At 44.6% G+C, this 17,859-nt stretch overlaps 2 protein-coding genes across 5 annotated transcripts in view; one reads left to right on the top strand and one right to left on the bottom strand.

Moving 5' to 3' along the window:
* The window catches only part of CDK15 (cyclin dependent kinase 15), a 42,414-nt gene extending 41,826 nt beyond the window's left edge, over nt 1-588 (top strand). The window contains exon 16 of the mRNA XM_039389628.1: nt 325-588. The gene's annotated coding sequence lies outside the window, so the exon portion shown is untranslated. The remainder of the gene's footprint in view (nt 1-324) is intronic.
* The window catches only part of ALS2 (alsin Rho guanine nucleotide exchange factor ALS2), a 223,144-nt gene that overhangs the window by 78,018 nt on the left and 127,267 nt on the right, over nt 1-17,859 (bottom strand). For all 4 annotated transcript variants that reach the window (XM_039389606.1, XM_039389605.1, XM_027731537.2 and 1 more), the window contains one exon: nt 1,086-1,179. The gene's annotated coding sequence lies outside the window, so the exon portion shown is untranslated. Of the gene's footprint in view, nt 1-1,085; nt 1,180-17,859 lie in introns of those variants that run through there.

Genomic DNA, 17,859 nt, shown 5'->3' with positions numbered 1-17,859 from the left:
GTTTTAAACCAGCTGTTATCAAGAAGACATGACTGAAGGCAATATCTCTGCAGAATTTTTGTAATTAGGATCTATTTTTTTTTGTTATTCAGGACTTAAGCCATTCATTTTTATCCTAACAGAATTCCTTTGCAACAGAGGCAGATTGTAGCCTCTATTACGCCAAAGACCTTTGAAGCAACTCTTGATATTGACAAAATGAAGCAAAATTTTTGAGATTATAAAACAAGGACAGAGTTTGAGGGGCGGGGTGTGTATTTTTAAAAATCACCTTTCATTAGAAGAGAATGAAATTGCACAGATGTCCTGCCTTTTGTTTTTCAGAAACCAATGTCAGAAAGATTGACTTGGCAACGAAGATGTAACAGCACAGTCTGGACACTGGACTTGCAGAATATACTCAGCCATGTGTCACTTAATAGAGAGATCCCTGGACCAGAAGATCGATGTACAAACAGGACAGATGGGGACTGACAATTGAAAGAATGTAGAGGCTGATCCAAGGCTTATCGAGACCTGTCATTCCTGGGTTTGCCTACAATCTCCTTCAACAAAAGAGCTCCTGAGGGAAGGAGGGGATTAGTCGAAAGTTGAGTGAAGTCTCCAGGGAAGATGGTTTCTTGGATAAAGTTGTCAACAAAAGGAATTGTTTAAGACTATTTGTTATAATTTCCTAGAGGGAGCTTCTGCCATTACTAACAGGATTACCAGCGTACTGGTTCCACACCAGCAGAGCATTAGACATGTGCATTGCAGACTGGTTGCTTAGAGCTGAATTCAGGGGTCTTCTTATACAGGATCCCAAATGTGTGCAGGTGTTGATGAGCAGAGGGGAGATGGCAGAGAATTAAGATGTCTATTCTTGCCCCAGCTGTTGCTGAGAGTCTTGGCTCATTAATGAGTTACCAGAGTGTTTTAATCTCCTTGAGCTCAGGGCTGCTGACAGACTATGAGAAGGAAAGCTAATCTGAGGTAAGTGCTGATCAGGACACATAGGGAAATCAGAGAGCTCTTTCCCAACTACAGTTACTGTGAAATTTCTCATAGTATTCTTCCTGGGAGAATTGGGAAAGCAAGTAACTTACTGTGTTCAAGTACTAGTCTGCTTAGTTTCAGCTATCCTTTTCTTAGCTCTGGGACATCATAAACCAGTAGCCACGATATAAGCCCACAGCAGATCTGGGAAGAAAAGGAAGAGAGAGATAAATCATTAAGGTGCAGGCATGCAAACTTTCTTGAATACTTCTTATTCATCTAAGTAGTGTCACTGGCATGACTGGGAGAACTTCTCTGAGCAAGAATTATGCAGAACATTGAGACACTGGAACAAAACCAGTCAAGGAGTTATGGGTGGCAGCCACAGAAAGAGCTGAAAGGTGAGCATTTAGTGTAAGGGAGCTGCAGGTCCGGCCCCACCCCAGTCCATCATTTACCAACCACACACTGCAGATCTGGGCAGGAAGCAGCACAAGTGTTTATGTTCCCCTTTGCCCTTGCTATAGACATAATTGCAGGAATGTATAGATTAACTATATAAAAGGGTACACAGACTATCTGCAGGCACTGCTCAGTTAAGAGGACAAGATATTCCTTATGTTACATTCCTTAAAGTTCTCTGTCTCGATGAAAAGGCAAATTATGTCCCAAAAGTCTTTCTACCTCTAGATTGCATGGACCCAGATCTTCCAATCAGCTACTCTTAGGGTGATTAAGATTTGACCTCCCATTGCAATACTGAGCAGAGCAGCTATAAATGATGCCCAAGTTGGGATATGGGTGTTCTGCATTCCTTTTGCATTCTTGGAGATGTCTGAACTAAGAGCAGTGAAGAAGTAGGATCTCTAATGCCTGTAATGGGTTGGTCATATTCTGCTCCTAATTGGAAGCCACTAAATGCTCAAGATATGTTAAATGAAAGGATTTGTTATGCATGGGCAGTGAGGGATCTAATGATGAGAACTGAGTCACTTTTCCTCATGCTCTATCCAGAGCATCAGCTGTAAGTTTCTTCTGCCCTGGAGCAGCAGACAGAATGGCTTTGCTGCTTTACATAGCTGCTACCCCATAATGGCCTTGACATTGCTACATTTATCTATATGCTAAATTGCCAAAGGGTCAAATGATACCTTCTAATTCTGTATCTAGATGGATAGAAAGCCAGGAAGACCCTGTCCAAAGGATGTGCTGCAACCCAGCAGTCTTCTGTTCATTAAGCCAATATTGGAGGCCTTAAACATGCCAGATCAGAGAGAGAAATTGCCTCAGAACAACTCCTGTCCCAAACTAAAGGGAGTACTATTTACACTAGAAGTACTGATCTCAGTAGATTTTCCATCCCCTGCCCTGCACAGTTTCAGGGGCAGCAGCTTTCAGGGAAAATGGCTGTAATGCTATAACGAGTCAGAAACAGTAGGTAACAAGAAGCACATCTGAATTCATGTACCAAGTTAGTGCCACCCAAAAAGGTGGTTCTGCCTCCACCATTTCCCTCCCTGCTTCAAGCTTCACGGTCTTTCTCTTTTTTGCTCTCTGGCACTTTTCTAAGACCTTGAAGAACTGATTTAGTTCACTAAACAGGTGGGAAATTATGAGCTCTTTTGCTGAGTTAGTTTTTCATTGTTTTAGTGAGCTGAATTAGATTATGAAGGGAGAGAAGTACTAGACTTCATTCAGGGATGAGTGCGGGGTGGGAAAGGAGGAGCCAGAAAAAGCCATAAAGTTCATATTCTCTTATCTCCAGTGTGCTCACATCTAGTTCCTGCAGGATGATCATCCCCTGTCACATCTGAATGTTTGATGTTGTTTTGTTTTGAGATAATAACTGAGTGGGTTATGGTGAGTAAGTGCTCAGAACTGCTACCATTTATGTGGGCCCATCTCAAATCTAGGTTTTTGCTGTTGAACACCTCACAAAAAATCCCAGACGTTTGCAGAGAGGTGCAGGAATGATCTTTCCTTTTTTTCCCCAGAAAATGCTTTCTCTTGGCAGGGGTAGGATGCGTTAATAAAGCAGGTGAGAGTTTATAAAGTGCACGTAAATGGAGATCATTTTGCTCAAGGGTCACCAAACTGTTTCTTCTCACCATCTAATAAAAAATTAAAAACAAATTGGAGATTTTTGAGAAATCCTTTAACATCCTCTTCTAAAGAGAGTTTAACAGCAGACTTAAATATTTGCTTTAAAAACATGTTGAAGTAAATGAAATAACTTCTTTCCCAGGCCAGGATTCTGTTTTCCTTCAGCCTGGAGCAAGTTTGTTGGCCGAATTACATGTGCCCAAGGACAGATCCAAGGGCTTTGAAACTTGCAAACCTCTGTCTGTAATGGCGCAAGTGGGCAATGCTCTTTAAAGTGTGTGGGGGGGAGGGAAATGCCAGGAAAATCCCCCTCACAAGCCAGAACTGCATTTGGGGAGCCCAGATGAAAGCTCTGATGCGGGTCATGTGACAGGTGTCACTTCAGTAATGATATTGGGGCAGAGATAAAAGTCCTCGCCGGCTGGTCATGTGACACCGCTTCATTACTGGCACAGCAGGTGGTCGGAGAGACTCAATGCCTTTATTTTTTTATTATTTTTTAATTTTTTTTATTCTGTGATAATGAGAAAATGTTTAAACTTCCATCCCTGTGTTTAAACACTTCTTCATGCTGACAGCAGCAGGAGATCCCTTGATCAGCTGTCAGATGGGAAAGTGCAATTTTTCTGGAAAGTAAACAGCATGTTTGCCAGTTGGAAATCATTTTCTGTTTGTTGGGACTGCTAGTCGTGGTGTGATGGAGCCATGTCACAGCATCTGACAACTCAGGAGTGGGGAATAGAAAACAGCCTGAGAAACGGGGGTTAGACTCTGCCTCTGATAACAGGAGCTTGAGATTTTTGACACTTCGTTATTGGTATTGTGTGGAAAAAAACCACCACTTACTGGTTGCTTATGAAACTTTTAAAGCAGCAGCTCAGTGTCAGTGTGGATGTATGGGACCTGCTAAAAGAAGCTCCTGCATTTTAAAAGAAACTTTCCTTGGAGAAAAGCAAAAGGGACACACAAAGGAACTGAGTAGGTGTGGAGATGCGTGGGGGTGAAGGTGGCCAGATCTCATTCCTGGCTTGCAAAAAGAAACAAAAAACAGTCTTCTTATCAGAAAACTTTGTATGGTTCTGATGTCACATAGGCTTGGGTAACCCACTGGGAGTTTCAGGTGAGAAAAGGAAGGCAAATGTGGTCACAGGGTCGTGCAAGAGAGCTCAGCCCCACCCTGGGACAGCCAGGGCCTGGCTGAAATCAGAGCTGTTAAACTCTCCTTCGGAAGTACCCCGGAACCCTACTAAGTTAACTTTAAATGCTAACCACGTTTTTTTATTTTCCTGTTAGGCAAATACCTTCTCGAAGTCAATTCCCATAGAGAAAAAGAAGATACAGATGTAATACACACAATTTTAATTAAAATTAGGGTTTGAATGTGCTTATGCAGAGGCACACACAACATTTTTCCTAGGCAGACATAGACAACGTCATATATGCAGAATCAACAAATCAACCTGATTTCAACACTGGCAAAGTTAATTACTCAGAGCACTGCTCGAATCACGCAGTAGATATTTGCAGCAATTACGTTACATGGAGCCCTTGGTAGTCTCCCAACAAACTCTTTCCTCTGCTGGCTGCACTGCAGCCTTCTGCCTCTTCCTAAAGATTCCCATTAAAAGCTTCCTGCCTGTTACGCTTCATGAAGTCCCGGCTCATTAAAACTGAAGTTTTGACGCCCGGTCTGTAGCTCCCCAGCACCCTGGAAGCCCTGGAGCTGGTGTGTTGGGGTCAGCTCCCGGCCGGGCTCCGCCGCAGCCGGTGGGGCTGGGGGAGGCTGCCCGGCTGCAATCAGGGCTGGGCCGCACCAGCAGCAAAAATGATCCCAAGAGAAAAGATCAGATCAGAATCTGGCCCGTTGTTAGCAGTCATTAAAAAACATTGCACTTTTAATAGGAGCTTATTCAATTAGCAGACTAACAGGCTCCATCAGATAAGGTGGGGATTTCCCTGGGAATCTGAGTCACATCTGCTGAAGCTGCTCTGCACCCTGTGGTTAACCCTCCCCGTGCAGAGCCAGAACGAAGAGGCCAAATCTCAGGAAAGGGCTTATTTTTGGATTTTTAAGGGAGAAGAAAGAGCCCTCCACTGCGCCTCGAAGCCCCCGGAGGTGCTACTGCTGAGTGTGAGTCACTCACGCTGGAAGGACCCAGGAGGCTCATGGCACCAAACTGTAGCTGCTGCAGACAGGAGACTCGCCTGATCTCCGATAAACACGCTGACATTTGGCAGCCTGACAGCTTCACAGTCCCATAAGAGGCTTCCTAATTAGAGCCTGGGTGAGAAATAATCCACAACTTGAAGTTTGTCTCTAGCTTCCTTGCTGTACTTTTTTCCCCTCCCTTTTTGAGCCTTTTTCCCCTTTTCAGTGTTTTCTCTCACACGTTCTCAACACATCCCCTCCCCGCAGGCGGAAGCTGTTTGAAACACCGAGCAGGATAAAAGGTCATTTTTGCCTCTCCTCTCAGCTCAGAACAGCCCCCAGCAAAAGCACCCCTCTTGCATTCCACCATTGCCCTTGAAGGAGACTGGGGAGATAAGACAGGGGAAAGGACAGTACACGGTGAAGTTTATAACGAGGCGAGGTATAACCGGTCTGGAAGAAAACCAAACCAGTCCCATTCACTCCTAGTCAAACAAGTAGGGCAAAACTGGTGCTCCCAGCAGCAGGAGAATGGGAACTCTGGATCTGGATCCGGCCCTGAATTTTATTTTCCTCTACAGCAAGCGCCCCAAACAGCAAGTCAGGACATCTGAGTCTTTCAGCTGGAGCCAGGGTCTGAATTTAGCATTGCCTTCAAAATATACAGTACCATGATGCTGCTGTATCACAGCAAGACATTCAACCAGCTGGTCATAAAATGGAATATATTTTTTAGAGATATGTACTGTTACTAAGTCTGATTTTTTAAAGCTAAATCATATTCCTCCCGTTTACCCCATTACAGGCATGTGCTCTGAATAGTTCCAGAAAAGTTTTTTAAATGCTCTAACCCATGAAATTAAAATTATATCAACATCTACTAAGACAAGTGTGACTTTTTTACTGCATTTATTTCCTAGAGGATTATTTGGTGATAGTGGGATTGGCTGTTCTCTATTTAATATCCCAAAGTCTTTTCCAGGGTAATGAGACAGGTAGCAAAACTTCTGAAAGACCATAGTCATTGTACACTCTGCAAGCTTGGATACAGAATACAGACAGACACCAGAATTAACTTTCTGTTAGAGGATTGCTCCCCCTGACTGCCCTCCTCAGTGAATACCATATTCCCTGAATAGCCACCAGAAACAGGTAGAAATTTGGGATTCTTCATTCTTGGCCATACGTTACATCGGACAGCTCTGTATGTTACCATGATTCATCAGGATCCCAGATGATGACATGGGAAAAGTACCTACAGATATTTGACCATTAGCTCTCTCCAAAGCAAAGAGATTTCATTCAAAATATGCAGTTGAAGATATTTCCAGGACAATGAACTTAATGCTGAGATACACTGGAAGATCTCTGGAGTTCAAAATGAGTCTTACACAGAGGACTGTGGGTCTTCGGTGAGTATTTCTTTTGGAAATTTCCCTTTGGGGGCTTGATTATGATTGCTGATGCCCGAGTGTTTCATGTGCTGCAGGTGTGTCTGGTGCAGCTGGGAGAAAGAACTGAGAACCTACATCTCTGTACTGGAGAGAATGACCCTGCACCAGGACTGAAAAGGACCATAACATCATCCTCATCTGTAATGTCTGCACTGCTGAGATACTGAGGCTGAGGAAATTGTTTATCAAACTCATATTTCCAACAAACATATGTCTGTGAAGTAAAGTAGAGTTACTCCCTGAGGATCTAATATTAAAAAATTCCCTGAATAGATTGTAGCTGTGTGTTTTCTACCATCCCTGCCTATAAAGTGGAGCATGGATTAGTATGCACTATTTATAGAGCCCAGCCTCTGGAGCACCCCTGAAGCTGAGCTGCATTCATAGCCAAACATCATCCCCAGGGTCCACATAGCACCATGACAAAATTCTGCCTTTCAGCATAGTAGAAGCCATGGAAAACATAAGCTGTTGTACTGGACCTAAAATGTATGACTCCATCCCTGCCCTGGTATTTTTTGCATGGCAAATGAATATAGACATGAAGAAGGAGGAGAGCATAGACATGGGGAAAGCTCTCTGAGAGGACTGACTGGGAAGGAGATTAGGCAGAGCTGCCTCTGGGCGACTCATTCCTTGGGTGCCTATGTTCTCTGTGGCTGTAAAGTGGGCACTAAAATCAGAAGAGCATAATTCACACACACATGTATGTTTGATATGAACCATTTTAAAATTCAGGAGAATCAGATGCCAAGAACAGGTGAATAGCATGGGAGAAAAGAAAAACTGTAATTCTTTCCAATTAAACTCATTTTTTTCAGGGTTTAGAATTTCAGTTATTTAAATCCATTTTAGACTAAGTCTTAGAAGTTAGCAGCCTGGAGAAATTAATATTTTTATTATTTTATTTTAAGGGATTAACTCAAGTTGATAGATTTAGAGCAGTTTTTAAGTTTGTTGGTTTCAGATGTTTAAAAAGAAATTTAAAATAAACAAACAAAATCCAGTCAAAAATTTGGCAAAGGCTGAATCCTTTGGGCAAGATTTTCCCAGGAGAAACACAGATCTCTGATAAGCAACAGAGGAGATGCCGTATTTCACAGCTGCAATGCAGATCTGAAGCCTCTCCAGAGACTCCCACGTGCTAAACAGGGATTTCTTTAGTTTAAATGCCAGATCCACTTTGGTCCTGGTGAAACTCCAGAGGGGCATTATCTAGGAAAAAGGGGTATGTTTAATCCACTTTATCATTAATGCAAAGAATAGTCTCAATATTTGTGAAAATCAAAACTATGTGTTATGAAAGGTCCTTCATATCTCGAGTGGAGTAAACTCCACTTGCCAGCCTCCCCCAGGGAGCTGGGCCATGGTTTGCCTGTTTGTAATGTCTCTATTTATGATGGATGTCTGTAATGAAGCAAGCATGAGCTGCACTGATGGCCTAACTGGGCACTTCCCTGAAGGATGTGCTGGAAAATTTACTATGGTGACTAAGGCTGGAAGTGCCACAGGTGCCAGAGTGAAAATAACAGCTCTTAGCAACACAGTGTCACTGTAGCTTCAGCCTTCTCATCAGTAATGGCTGTTGCGTTTGCTTTGCAGAACCTCCTCTGCTAATGAAATATCAGGCCATTTGACATTTTGACTGGATTAAAACAAAGAAGCTGAAAAAATGTTATGCCTCTGAACAGGGCTCTTGGGTTTATCACCATGTGACAGTACTGCCAAGGCCAACTATCCCCATGATGATGCCTGGGAACAATTCTTGTGAGCTGAACACGATGCTGTTGCACAGGTCACCGTGCTGATGCTGGTGAGCTGTGGGCTAAGCTGCAGGGACCTGCACCCTGCAGCTGGTGAAAAGCTCCAAGATAAACCACACCATGCTTTGATGGGTGAATGTTGAAGGCTTCTCACTTGATTAGATGTCAGAAGCCATTCGGTTGGACACAGACCTGAAAGATTTAACAAAGTTGAAAGACGACTGTCTGCAAGAGACCTGGGAGCAGGGATGCTGACCACCCATTGCAGATCCTGGGCAATAAGAGCTGAGAGACAAGCTTGGAGATAGCTGTGAGCCCCAAGCTTGGGACCATGTTTGAAGCTCCTGCAAGCAGAATGATGAGGCTGCCTTGGGGGCTGAGTGAGGAGGCAACCTGCGAATCTCTTTGAAGGTGGCAGAGAGAAACCCAGGAAAGCAGCTGCCCAGTGGGCAGAGAAGGAACCTTTATCATCTGGGCACGATGAATGAAGGCAAACACGTTGCTAGCTGTCACCAGCTTTCAGGGAGCTGCACCACAGCCCCTGCCAGTGCAGATTCTGCTCAGCTTAGTATAAGTGAGGAAAAAATGGCCAGGCCTGGAGGGAAGCATGCTGTGAACAGTGAGGACTGGACACTTCAGGCAGACAGCGCCTGAGGCAACTGTGGAGATGTTCCTGAAGGGGCTGCCCTGGGGCCCTGGCCCGGGAGGAAACAGCCCCTGAATTTGACCCGGTCTTGTTCTGCCACTTCACAGCAGGTACCGCTATGCCGAGGGGGGAAAACATAACCTCATCTTACAGGTTTCTACCCCACCTCTCCTGTGGCTCCAGATAAAGTTTTGAAGGGAAGTGGAGCAGAGAAACTCATCCCCAGTCACAGCTGTCTCTGGGCAATTATGATTTTTGCAAGGGGTGCAGTGCTTCTGTGAGCTGCACATCCTTCAGAAGGAATAGCCATTTCATCCCCTTCAGTTGTACCCGGAGTCTCTGCTTCCTTCAGGCACATCCTCCAGGTGACACTGAGAGGAAAGGCAAGCCTTGGGCAGCTGTTTGGACTCCCCAGCATGATCACCACATTTACCAGCCCTCCAAAGTGCTTTCAGGGGTCCGAAGATATCTTCCACTGCTCGCATGGTTACAGCTCTAATGAGATTTGGAGCAAGCTGTTTCTTCTAAACAATGGTGCTATGCCATTCTAACCCATTTAGATTATAATCTGCTCTTCTAGATATTAATATTTTCACATTAATGTAGATCCTTTTATCCCTGTAGTTTAGCACTGGGTTCTGATTTATTAAATAGCTGGCTCCCTCTGGACTAGGGGAGCAGGATGCTGCGTTGTGATGAGCTTAATAACTCACTGCTCCCTATTAGTAAATCACAGACTGGAGCTTCAAATTTGCAGAGAGAATTGGGTTGACTTTCCCTCAGTCCTTGAAGCATCTCAGTCCTGTTGTGCAAAACTACCTGCTAACGATCCTTCTTAAATGAGCCCAGTGCTCTAATATGGGTTCAGCCCACTCGACTGAACGTTAACAGCAATTCAGGGAGCAAGGACAAGAGCAGAGTTAAGAGATTTCACTGGCTTTTCCCGTCAAGTGGTGCTGGAGCACTTTTCTGGAGGCACTAGCAATATAACATCCAGCAGAATCAGTGTATTTATTATTTTAGAAGAGCTCATGTTTTTTTAATATCTCCGGGTTTGAAGGAAAGGTTGAAAGTAAGGGCAGCCTATTTGCATTGTGAATAAAGTTATCTGCCTCCTCCACCCCTATCCCCTCCACCCCCGCCTGGAATATGCAGAAATAAATGCCTTCTAATGATCCCTGGGGGGCTGAAGCTTTGATATGGATCTTGCAGAGGGTATAGTGGTCGGGGGAAGTTCTGCCAGACTGAAACCCAGCATGGCGTGGGGGAGTAGGCAGCCTTCCTCGGAGTGCAAGAGAGGGGAAATTGGATTATCTTGCTAGCAGTTGGTGTTTTTCTGTCTGCAAGAACTTACAGATGAGAGGCCCCAGCTGGGAAGCTAAATTCAGCCCTCTGCAGACAGCTATGTGTTTTATACTCATCTAAATAAAAGACATAATTCTGTCCAAGTTCTGGAAACTTTCTTCTCTTGCTCTGACTGAGTGCAGGGCAGGTGGGTAGAGAAGCAAAATTGCAGGATTTGAATTTCAGTGTGGTGGTTGCTGAAAATGTTGAGTATGTGTGGCCATGTGTTTGTAAACACAGATTACTCTTTTAATGTGACATCTGGCTTTCAAGGAGCTCCCACGGTAGGCAGAATCACAGGAGTACACACTTCAGTTCCCTCAGACAAATCTATTGTAGGATACTGTTTTGTAGTTTACAGCACACTGAATAAGCTCAAAAAACAACAAATGCAGCTGAAGACTCTTAATAGAGAAAACTTGTTTAAACGGGCTGCTTTCTGGGAACAAATTGTTGAATAAAAAGAACACCCCAGCAATGGGAAAGTTTTCTGCGTTGCCAAGAGGTTCCATAAAAAGAGCATTTTATAGCATTAACCCATTCCCCATAGAAGCCAGAGCATACCACAGAGGATCACATGCTGCCTGGGAAGCAGCAGCACAGACAGATGAAATACAGCAGCCAGAAAGGGCTCACAGCATCCAGGGCTCCTGTGCTTGCTCCCCGGGCAGCAGCTGGCGCAGAATGGTGCTGTGGGGATTCCAACAACGATGCCAGACCAAGCAGGTCTTTCTCTGGGGTGCAGGCACAACACCTTCCAAACTGAAGGCAACACCAGGAATGTTGAGCAAGCTCCCAGGCACACAGTAGATGCCAAGGAAGGAGCAAAGAGAAATGCCAGATTTTTTCCTCTCCCAGAGAAGGACAGAGAAGAAATGATTCTACAAGAGAGTTAGGAGAGACAGGAAGGAACCAAGACAAAAAGTACTGCTGTAGCTTTTCCAGTATCAGAATGCTACACACAAGGTTCCAGCATCCTTATGCATCAACTGCAGAGTCCCAGGAGCAGCAGGGATGATTTGGACTAATTACTTGATAATTTCTGCAGGTTTTTTGAGAGAGGCATTTGTCCCCCTTGCCCCTCCTGTGCAGACTGCAGGTCAGCTCTGATGCCAAGGAGAGCACTCTGCACAGGCTCTGTGGTTGCATTTTTGACAACAGGGCTGCTTACATCAGTTTAAGGAATCCCTTGCTTCCTTGCCCATGCTCTGCACCACCAGATATGCCAGCACGATGTCTGTGTAGCACATGGTGAATGAGACCAGAGAACTGATCCAGATAAAAAACAACTCCAGGAAAAAAAGGTTTATTTTCCAGCTGGGTTGGTTCCTGCTCTGGGTCACTGCACAGCAGGGAGACTCGGGGATGAGAGCAAGTGTCTGTAAGCTGTCAGTCACTAAAGGTCCCCTCCAGCACCCACCCTTTCTACCCCTCTATGTAGTGGATTAGACTTCATTTTCTGTAGGACCTTTACTTTCATCCCAAGTTTAGATTTCTATGCAGAGATGTGATTCAGCCTACAAGAGTTTGAGAGCCTTCTTATTTCACGTAACAGCCTCGGAGTGTCAGGCTACATCTCACTGTGTGACTTGCTGCAAGCACTCTCAGGGTCCCAAAAACTTACAAAATTTTTGGGGGGATTTGTACTATATGACCTTCAAAGGTCCTTTCCAATCCAATCTATTCTATGGTTATATCACCTGCAAATAGACTTGTCCATCTGTGTACCACCATCCAGCACAGACTGTGTAAATCCAGTCACAGAAACCACAGAGGTCTGTTATTAGCACGCTGCACACTCCATACTTTGCTCTTTCCTTTTCAGGTGGTTTTCTGGTCACAGGGATGCAGCAGCTCTGCTCCCAGCTCTGGGATTAGTGACTTTTGGGCAGTCAGCGTGAGGGTCTGCCCTATTCTCTACAGCAGGCAGAAAAACACCTGGCAAGCCTTGTGAGGCACCGCCCTCTTGCCAGGCTGCACAAGGCTTGTCTGCCTTGTATTCCAAGTGGGATAGTTTTAGCACCAACTGCTTCAGTACCAAAAGGTGTCATGGAATTTTAATGACCACAGATGGCCACAGCTTCTGTTCTATGTCTAATCCGAGCCCCCCTGCCCCCAAAGTACCACCGCAGCAGCACTGCGCTCCCCTCGGGACAAGATGGGGAGAGGGTGGACTCAGGTGAGTGAGTGCTGCCAGTTCTACACCTCTGCTGCCTGTTCCTCAGCCTGGATGTTCCTTACCTAATACAGAACACATTGACTGTATGCAAATATGATGGAGTGGGGCAACAGAAAACTGTAGGTGAATGTCAAATAAAATACTTTTGATCCACCTCTTCGACAACACTCCAAATCCATGTCCTCAGGGTCTTTGAGACACTTATTAGCTGGAACACCTTGTTTTTGTGCTGGATGATTAGATTCCCATATTTTTCCACAGGCGAAGGAAGCATGCCCAGATACAGTTCATAGCAACTGAGCAAATTCATTGTAAGTAGTGGCCAGATATTGGCAAGAAGAGACGTAAGAAAAGCTCATGCTATTTTCTCATTTAAGTATATAGGAAAATGGATCCTCCTATCCAGCTGTGAGCTTTTGCAGAATACACCCTAGAGTACAGCTGATGGATGTGCCTCCCACAGCCCATAGGGTTTGATGCTGTTCCAAGCATGCTTCACGGGGAGTATTCCATTCAAAATAATTATCAACTTGAATAGAGTAAGTACCAATCTATGCAAACCCACTTTGTCTGCTGCCTGGGAAGAGATTACAAAGCACATTTGGCTATTGTGTGCATGCTTGTAAATTTTAAAGTGCTGGGTGAGATCTCTGAGTCTGGAGAGCATCAGAGGATCTTGAGAGCACTAAGAAAATGTGGAACCCAAATCTTTCTACTTCCTCCTCCCAAAGGAGACCCAGATTGTATTCAGTAAAAGTCACCACAGCTTCAGTAACTCCTTATAAATCTTACACTAGCTTCAGATTTAGGGAACCCACACAGGAAAAACCTGCTCCCAAACTCTCATCTCCCATCTTGGTTACATTAATTTCTCTTTGTGGTCCTTCCCTGACACTCATAATGCCCCACCTTCACTCAAGACAGATCAGAGTAGTGCAGATCTGACACAGCATTGCCACCACATTGCTCCCTCTCAGTCTCTTCACTGTGGCACCCTTTCCATCACACCACACAGCAGGGCTTTCAGGCTCCTCACTAACCCTGCTCTTTTTTGTTCTCCCAAGAAATCTTCTGTTCCGCTGCCAATGGGATGGAGCTATCCACTTTGCTCCTCCAGTGCTAGTTGCTTATTTTCCTCAATGGCCTTGCATTTCCAGCAATTGTCTCCTTGTTCCCATCTGCAATGCCTCCCCTCAGCACAGGCCTGCCTCTGAAGGTCTGCAGGATACCACCTCATTTACACTCCTCCTGGATACCAGTATCCTTTACAGTGACCATAATAATCTGCCTAAATTAGTCCCAGGCTTCTATTCTTCATTTTTCCTTAGGTATTCCTTAAGAGAATCAGGACACTGGTTTTTGAAGTGCATCTCAGTTTTAAAGACCCTGAAGGCAGATGAGACAACCTATGTGTAATTTAAGTCCACAACAGACTCTCTGAAGATACAGTAGGTTAGAAAATTCCCCACTGTGCTCTGAACACACAGCCAGCTGAGGTGCAAGTACAGATTCCCCACATGTGACTTGAGGTCTGCAGTCTGGGCCACAGTTTTGAGACTTGGGCTGCAGTTTGGTTATAAAATAAATCTGACTGTGGTTCCCAGTATTGGATTGAAAATGCCACAGACATATGACATGAAACATGGATCTAGCACTCCACCAAGTTAAACATCTTTGGAAAATTTAGACAAGTCAGTTTTTCATGGCAAGGTGTTGTAGTAGACCAGGTCCTACATCACCCTACTGTCCTGCCAAATCAGGTATATACTGTCTACCACAAGTAGCCCGAAGCTGACATAACAGCATAAAGTTGCATACACTCTGTGTTGTGTGATCAGACTAGTTTGACAGAAATGCAGTTTGTGTACAAGACTGATCCAGGTTAAACAGGGACTGCTGGGTGATCCGTCAGTGCCCAGATCCACAGTGCAGGTAAAACTAGAGCCTCAGAGTATTGTGGGGTTCTTTCTTGCAGAACAAGGAAAAAATGTTGTTTGCTGCTGCATAGCTAATCCTGCTGCAAAAACTGATGCAAAAAGGGTTGGTGTGGGCTATAGGCAACTTTGAGGCTCCAATAAGGATACCGAAGATGGCAGCTGTTAACACTGCCAAACCTCTTTCTGAGATGAAAACTCTTTGCAGGGAAAAAGACTGGCTGCTCAAAAGCACATCACATATTGTGAGTGAAACTGTGCTGCCTGTAACAGAAACACATTGGTAACCAGCCACAAACACAGGCAAGGGTGAGAGTAAATAAGCCCTGCACCAGGAAACAAGCACAGGCAGCAAGAGGCGATGCATTTTAAGTACGGAAGGTGAGGGGGATGTGGTGCCTGGAGCAAGGGGCATGGGGTGGAATGGGGCAGCTGGAGGAAATGGGGCAGCCAGGGGGAATGGGCACTCAGCTAGGGCGAGATACCCGGGAATATGGGGCTTCAGGGCGGGACGGAGCACTCGGGAGGAATGGGGGTGCCCAGAGGGGATGGGGTGACCCTTCTCCATCCTCTGCAGCCAGGCAGAGAGCTGCAGAGCTGCAGAGACAGCATTTGTGTCTGCAGAGAAAGGAAGGGGTTAACTGGATTCGGGTAGTCCCCTCTCTGCTGAACTCATTGATTCATTTTCTCTGTTCCTATTTCTTTCTCTCACTTTCTTCTTCTCTCTCTTGCAGACTGATTAAAAACTCTTTGAGTTTGAAGGTTTTTGTGTCAAAACAGCTCAGATGCCAGCTGGGTGCCAAGCAGTGAATATTCATGGTATTTAAATGTGACAGTGCGGTGGGGGCTAAAGGACGGGCTAGTTAGCTCTTTTTAGATGGAGATTAGCTGCCTCTTTGCTCCTAATCACCACTGTTGTTGAAATATTACAGCTTCTGTTACAACTATTAATGTCCTAAATGAAGAACAGGCTCCTCTGAATAACATCAAACACAAAATGGTCACTTCCAATTTTAGCCTGTTTCTCTCCTCTTTGCTAATGTGTGTTTTCGTTTCTAACTGGGGACCTGCCTTGGTACCATACGGTTCAGCTTCAAACCCTGCAGGAGAGGAGCGAGCCTGGCTCGAGGGAGCTGCGGAAAACAGGAGTATTCCACTCTGAAGTGAGATCAGCATCAAGAGAGGTCAATAGCTGGACAGAGGTTGTTATTTACCTCATGATGGCTGCTTGGAGTCAGGAGTGGGTAGCCATATGCAAGTCAATCCTACACGGACAAGCATTCAGAATCTGCTACTCCAAGTGAAGCCCCTGTTCCCTGCACAGGATGGAGACAAGTAAGTTATTTTCCTGCACCGAGTAAGCATGCAGACAAGCGTGAGCTGAGGCCCACCACTGGAGTGATGGGATGGAGGGCACAGTGCTCCATTGCTCTCTGGGCTGGTGTTTGCCAGGTCAAACTGAAAATCACAGCCCTCGGTTCCACCTGGAGCATTATAAATGGTGAGGTAAGCCGACGGGCTCCTGTATGAGCTTCGCTCAGATAAAACTCCCACTAAAGTAAGAAGCTGGATAAAATCTGTGACAGGGTGGTGTGAGTTGATCCTTTCATGGCAATATCTGGAGGGAAGCCTGATGGAAAATACTTTGCAGCAAAAACTGCCCAGATGTCCAGTGCGTGTTCGGGCATTTGGAACCTCTCCGCATTCATCCACAAGAACTGCCTGCCGTTATCCGGGAGCACGCCTGGCAGTGTGACGAAGAGGAGGGAAAACCCATGTGTGGTCCTTAAGCTCTGGCAAGAAATAGCAGAGCAGAACACCAGGCTATTGATTTCATGTTTGCTTTAAAAACAACCTAAGTGCATTCCTGGAGCAAGGCTGGTCTGGAAGCCTAAATAAAATAATATTCTTCAGCCTTGAAAACTGACACTAGACTTCAATGAATGCTTTAAAGTCCTGTCCCCCAGACTAAGACCTGTACATTTCCTAAGCTCTTGTCTACACACAAAAATGGTGCTACTTTAACTAAACCAGTGTACCTAAGGCAACATATCTCTCCCCTCTTCCATCCCTTTCTCTTCCCTGTGTGAAAACTGCTAAAAACCACCCTTATTTGACAAAACCTTCCTTATTGGAAGTAGATATGCTTTTACCAATATGAGACTTACTAGTGTCAGCACATCTGAGTAGGATTAGTGATAGCATTATTATTTTGGTAGCAAAAAATCACATCCATAAACAGCATACTTAGACTGTCTTAGAAGGGATGCACAGAGCAAACCTATGGAAAAGGGCAAGCAGAATGAGTCTAATGCATCTTCCTGCTGACAGGACTCATGTGCTGCACTCTATAGAGTGCAAATGATCCCATCTGAGATAGTCAGGGACTTCTCTGACTCTCACAAGGCTGTACAATATCTGGTTAAAATGTGTGCACATTATTTACAATGTACAAGTAACACCACAGAATTTGGACCTTCTACAGCATAAGCAGAGCAACAGAAACTGCATGTTGGCTAAGTTCACTAGAAAACAAGCAAAGAAAACTCCCTAACAACCAAACAGAAACCACAATGCATTCACAGACAAAAATAATAGATTTGCACTGGTCTGTCAGAAACGCTAATTTCCATGGATGGTATCAGAAATATGTGGGTGTGGCCCTTTGAAATTCTTGCCTCTCAAGGCAAATTGCATTGGCTAACACTGGGCTCCTAAGGAAGAAGAAAAAAAAATAGGATATACATATATTCCCTTCTGGTAGAACATCGGGACTATAGATTTTGGCAGATTGCACTGGATGTTCAAGACGCTTATGAGCAATGTGGTTTTTCAGGAACTGCAGTTGTACAGGAAAACCAATACGATTTCTCATTGGTACCTTCATAAAGGCAGCCTGGTAATAAGGATATTATAAGATTATAAGAAGAATAATCATCATCAAACTTCTAACCTCTGTCTTGATACTATCAGGATTTTCCTGCATCAATCCTATTTTCCACTCAGGCTAAACAACTTCATAAGTTTATTCTAAATGCTGTATTTAAAACTTCAGTTCTAATATCCTCAGTAATAGTATCAAAGCCTTCAGGTGTCTTACCCACTGAAGTTAGGATGACCTGAATTGCATTAGATTTTTCCTTCAACAGTGGTTGTTTCATTCGTTCTAAGTAAATCAGATGGCACTTAGTACATATTTCTGGAGGAAGAAAAAAACTAAAGACAGATGGATGTGGCTCCCAACAGGCAGCAGTTTGAAAACATGGCACCAAATACATCAATAGTCGCAGTCTGTTCTTTGACATATCGGAG

Source organism: Pipra filicauda, unplaced genomic scaffold, assembly GCF_003945595.2.
Source record: "Pipra filicauda isolate LSUMZ 115617 unplaced genomic scaffold, ASM394559v2 scaffold74_size2892960_pilon, whole genome shotgun sequence".
Taxonomy (NCBI): domain Eukaryota; kingdom Metazoa; phylum Chordata; class Aves; order Passeriformes; family Pipridae; genus Pipra; species Pipra filicauda.
This window is presented reverse-complemented; position numbering and strand designations above follow the sequence as displayed.